The sequence below is a fragment of the Buteo buteo genome, chromosome 12 (assembly GCF_964188355.1).
Source record: "Buteo buteo chromosome 12, bButBut1.hap1.1, whole genome shotgun sequence".
NCBI classification, from domain to species: Eukaryota; Metazoa; Chordata; class Aves; order Accipitriformes; family Accipitridae; genus Buteo; species Buteo buteo.
In genome coordinates this window covers 38,718,218-38,724,217 of record NC_134182.1, presented here as the reverse complement: position 1 = coordinate 38,724,217, position 6,000 = coordinate 38,718,218, and positions in this window count along the sequence as shown.

Sequence of the window (6,000 nt, the reverse complement as noted above, 5' to 3'; positions counted from 1 at the left end):
CACATGGGTTTTGTTACCATTAACAAACAGCTAAACAATACAAGTAAAAGATGTTAAATGTTTGCTTCCTATTTTCTGCAGTAGAAAGCAGCTGACTTTGCCAGCTCACCGCAAGCCTGCTGTAAGTATGCTTTGCAATACAGTATTCTCTCAGAATGATAATTTAGAATTTGTATGCAAATGCTATATAAATAGATATGTTGAACATTATCAGCAATCTTAAAATTCTATAAGCACATTTTTAACATCTATGTTAAGAAAATTTTTTGGAAATCTGTATACATATATCTATATATATATGATTTGATCCAGAACACAGATGTAAAGGAACATCTGAAGCAGGATTAGAGGCCAGAAATTAAGAATTTATTCCTCTATTTTATAAATTATAACTTTTGCAAAATAATTTTTAAAAGCTCTTCACAAACTAGAAAGTAAAAGAGAAATGTAATGTTACACACTTAAGATTCCATCTAGCTGCCCTGAGTCTGAGATGGTGAAATAGCCATTTTGATTTTACATCACCAAAGAATCTGCTCTAGTATATTTTCACCCTCCTGAGCACTTTTCCCAGATATTTCTGAGCTGTGAGTCATATAAGACTAATAGTTGCATTTTAAAAATGACTTACAATTTTGTCACCAAAGTGGTGCACTTCACAGCTCCACCAGACTGCAGCATCATAAAGCTAATTTACAGTTTTTACAACACTGCTTTTGCAGTCTTACTAGTTTACATTAAAATCCTTTAAGCCACAAGGAAAGGAACGCTGCTCTGTAGATTTAAATTCAAACTTAATTTACCCCTGCAAGTCCCATAAAACCAAGATGTACTCCCACAAAAATTTTATTGGGCTTTTTGTAATAGATGAAAAGATATCAACACAATTCTCTTAATAACAAAAATAGTTCCCTGTATTTTATTTTTATCTCTAGCAACAGCTGGTCTCCTCCTCCATGGGCCTGTGCACATCTTGCTTTCAGCAGGTTAAGGGAGAAGCTTATTCAGCATAGATCACTAAAACAGGGATCTTGTCGTAGGACTCCATGGTATTAACATCATATTAAAGGTCCATTCCTTTTTTTTTTTCCACTTGAGAGATAGTGCTATATGAGAGTTTTAAAACATTCAGCAACTGATCAATTCCAGATAATATTTCCCACTACAAAGAATAAAACTTATTTATACAGTGCAGCTAAAACAAGTGAGGAACTGTTGTGGACCTCCGTTCATGATTTGAATTCCACCCCCCCCAGTCTGTTTCTGCCTATGTAGATTTAAGCAAAGGGCTGCATTATTTCTTGGATTGTAGTTAACTGAGTAGAAAACAGGAAATTATTTCTAAGTCCTTAACAACTGTGAATGATCTGAAGATTTGTCTTTCTAGTCTTTTACTAATTTGAATTATACTTGGGAAGTTCTCCCACTTTTTACACAGCAGTAGAGATGGTTAACAGTATTCCCCGAGAACGTTTTTCATGGTAAACCTGCTGAAGAATGTTTTCTATGGGTTGTTCATTTGTGGTATATGCTTCAGTAAAACTACTCCCTTGACACTATTCCTGCTTCAGAAGAGGCTGGCGGGTTTTCCGCAGCAGCATGTAAAATGGCACATATATCCTTTCTTGGATATATAATCATTGTCTAATTAAAACTGTCTAGTTAAAATTACTTAAAACTTAAAGGATTCCTGAGCAAGTACAGTAACTAAAAATACTAGGTATATAACACACAATACCTGTAGCAACAAATAAAACTCAGTATGCTGGCAAAAGATCAGGAATCATTTTCTAGTAACTCACAGTCTAGCTCTTTTCTCTCATTGCCAATACTAGCATAAGTGGTAGCAAAAAATCTCCTTTCCAACATGGACAAAAATAAATAAATCACTCTAAGATTAAAGAATGCTTAGAGAATCATTTGATAGTAACAGCGTCTGCAATGCAGAAAACTGATGTTCTACTCATTGCCGCAAGTAAAAGAAAAATCTGTCAGTATCCATGTTCACTGTTCTGTCCAAAAATAAAATAAATGTCTAGGAATTTGCCACTATATTTTTTGTATTAGAGGTGAATAGTACAGATTCTACTAGTGTTTCTTGTCTGGGGCTTGGGTGGGTAGGGGTATATTGTAATTTTCAAGCTATTGCAAAAGCTGCTTTTAAATAAGCTGTTCAATTGTATTGAATAACTGGTTTGTGCTTTACAAGGGAATCCAGGTGAGCCAGGATTCAATGGGTAGCCTCCTTGCCTTGCTGTCACAGGGTAACTAGAGCTGAAGTCACTTGTGAAAATTTAGCTAAGGGATAGGGAGATTAGATGACCCATCCCTGATCTGTAATGTAGTGTACTGTAATCTAATGAGATTAGACACTCACCTACTGTAGAACCGTGGTTTTGTCAGCAGCTACTTAGTTTGTCTGCCCCTGGTGTGATAACCTTGGTTGAGAATGTACTTCTGCAGATTTAAGAAAATGTCAAACCCCTGTGTTATCTGGTCTCTGTATATAAATCTTGTTGTCTAATCCCAAAAGGAAATGTGTAGCACAAAATGAAGTTAAGGGTGTACTGCACCAAACCTGGTTAAAGTTTTTTTCTGATACAGCAGAAGGGGGAAGACATGAATCAAACAGCAAGTGTATTTGCTACAGAGAACAAGAATGTTTCCTAACAAATCCTCACTTAGAACTGACTGAAGCTTTGTTTTTGCAGTTGAAAAAAATGTAAGACCTGGTATTTCCCATATTGAAATTTGGAATATTAACCTTATGGTGGTGATACCTTTTCAAGCAATTCCTTCAGTTTTGCCCCATTTGTGCACTGAAGTTGGAGGGGGAGGGAGGAATATTTTTATATGAAGCTGTAGACTTTTGCATTCTTTCCACTTTCAATCTAAAACCCAGATATCATTATTGAACCTCACAAAGTTCCCTGATGCATCAGTAGGCAGTACACACACACGTATATATCTGCCTCATTGGGGATGTGGCATATACATACTTATGGTATATATGTGGGAACAGCAAACTGACATCATGTAATTTGTGACTTCCCAGATGTAGCTGCCTCCTCCCACCTCTTAATCAAATTCATGCTCACTGTGACTCTGCTGATCTCAATTTATACATGGGTACAAAAACGTTAAGTGTATACCTTTTGTTAATTTGGATCAAGTAAAATGTGATGCTGGTCAGTCTGGTGAGACTTAAAACAATGTTATGCATGACTAGAGCTAACTGAAAAATTTCCATTGCATTTTCAACTTTCAAAAGTTTTGACCAGCCTTTTGGTGAAAAGGGGAGGGGGAACTTCAACCTAATCAAATACAAAATAAATAATAATTTTTTAAAAAGAGAAAAAACCACAAGTATTCCTCTAGAGATACCTATTTTCTCTTCTGCTCCTTTATTTTCGCAATGAATAGGTTCTGAAAATGTTGGCTCTTGCTCATTTGACTGAGCATTCTTCCCTCCCCCTGCTTCTCCCGACAGTTTCAGTGTGTTCTGAACTGAGAAAAGAGCAGAGATTTGAATGCTTTCTTTAGTATGAAGCTGAAGGAGTAAGGAAGAGAGAGAACATTAAATAAAAAGCATGGCCTTGGCTTCATACCACACTTTCTGTGCCTTGTTCTATCAATGTAAATTCTGAATGTTGTACAGTAAAATACTTGGGAAAGACTCCTTGGAAAAGGCTGCACTGGCTTCTTTTTTCAGCACATGTACATATATAAATATATATACATATATATATTTGGTAATGCCAAACAGCTGTGTTATATTGTACTGAAAAAGTAATAATGGACAGTTTGGATGTTTTATGTAGGGTTTGCAAAAACTGTATGGCTATAGCCTTTTGAAGATAAATGTACAGACGTAAATTACTGCATATCAGTTATTTATGAATAAAGAGTCTTTTACTGACAGATTACTGTACAAGTGGCATATTAATTTCTGTGATAAAACAAGATGTTCTGATATGAATGCTTTGGGATGCTTCACTAGTTTTATAGTGATCCTTGTATGGGAGTTTATGCTGGAAAACTGTGTACTGGACACCTTTTTCCAGAAAACCTGCAAAATCTACGGGAATAGGACCAGAACTGAAGTCTACCCTTTACTGACAACATTGTAATCAATATCAAGAATATCATCCTGCTTTCATACTAGTCTGAACTACAACCCAAAGAACGCCAATTACATTCTACCTAAAATGTGATTTCGGGTATTTCACTAAAATGCCTTATTTCTTTGTCTGAATGGATGTACAAGCCCTACTCCAGGACTAGGACATCTTTGTCCTTTGCACTCCAAAAGCAACATATGTTATTCTGTTTTTTGCAAGATGGAAGATGCAAAACCTCTCTGCGTATCTATAGACACTGACAATTCCTTCTAAAATGCAGATAGTTCCATTGCTACATTCATTAAGTGGTTGCACCTTGAATCCTGTATCACTGGAAACAAAGCTTTGAGTCCTGTTCCATTTACCATGTAAATGTAATCTTTTGATTTGTAATACCCTTTACTGAGATGCACCAGGTAAGAACTCATTGTCTTGATTAATCCTCCCCATACAGATAAGCTCACAACCTTAGATCCTACTTAAGAATAGAAATATCCTGTCAGCAAATAGAGCACTCGGTCCTGCAGTCAGAAAGCCTCTGATTACTAAGTAGCTATCACCAATACATTGCAACCTGACAAGGAAGGTGGCAAGTAAATACAAGCGTCATCTGTGCTTGTCGTCTTCATATGCACAGACATTTGCCTATCACCAGTGTGGGGAGATGACACTGGGGATGATGGGCCCTTGGATTAAGCCAATGCAACCCTGTGTGTTTTGGGTTTGGTTTTTGGTTTTAATAATTTAGCTACTGTCAGCCTTACTTCACTGTCTCAGGAATAGTGATACATACGCCCTTAAAATCCTTACCATAGCCATCCTAGCCAGATGGTATCTTTACATAAACAAAGACTAAAAGGTGAGTCAAAACCTTCAGCTTTCTGCTAGACATAGTACATAGCCCTTTTCTGGATGGATTTGATCTACACACCAGTTACCACTGTATCACATTAACACATACAATTAAGCATCAACTACAAATATGCTAGCCTGACACAATGAGAATCTGGATATGGCACTCACCTTACCTTAAGTGAGATGTTATAAAATGTATTATTAATACATACATACCAGGGGATGCTAGGACAAGCTGTTGTAAATCAAGATATCCTTCAAAGATTTTATTACATGCATTTAAGTTGTTATCATCCAAGACATCATACACCATATAATGTAATGGCCACCCTTTATAATAAATAGGACTATCACATTAACTGCCTTTGACATTCATTGTAAAATTATTCATGATTAATGATGTTTGCAGAGAAATAACGTATGTTATTGTAAGAAGTTCATTGCATTGTGATTTAATGAACAGCCACTTAGAAATTACACTGCAAGTAGAGGCTGCTGCCAGATTATTTCAAAACAGAATGATGGCCTCCATTGAACACGGAAGCAGGGTGGCATTCTCATTATTTACATGCCACATTCCCTCATGCATGCATAGCTCCCCAGTCCACATCTAATGCCCTGCTGCACTCAGGTATGTCAGAAATGGAGGCAGTACCCAAAAATACAAGGGCATTTTGTATTAATAAAATGAATTTTCTTTTTTACTCTGATTATAAAATTGCTATAATAAGATATGGCTCGTTTGTTCTTGGTGGACAAAGTAAATTGCTTTCCTTCCTTCACGAGTTTGGTTATTTGAGAACCCAATTATCACTTTGTAAGAAGCCCCAGCGCCCCTCCTATCATCCTCTTCTAGTACTTACAGTATATTACAGTTCCACCTCTTTCTAGCCAAACTGGCATCAGTAGTACACTTCAATAAAAACCTCCTCACTACGGGTCTTCTGATGTACACAAATATCAAAACCCTAACAACTGGAATGAAGGTTTCACCATTTTTAATCCACATTGCTTCCAGGTATAC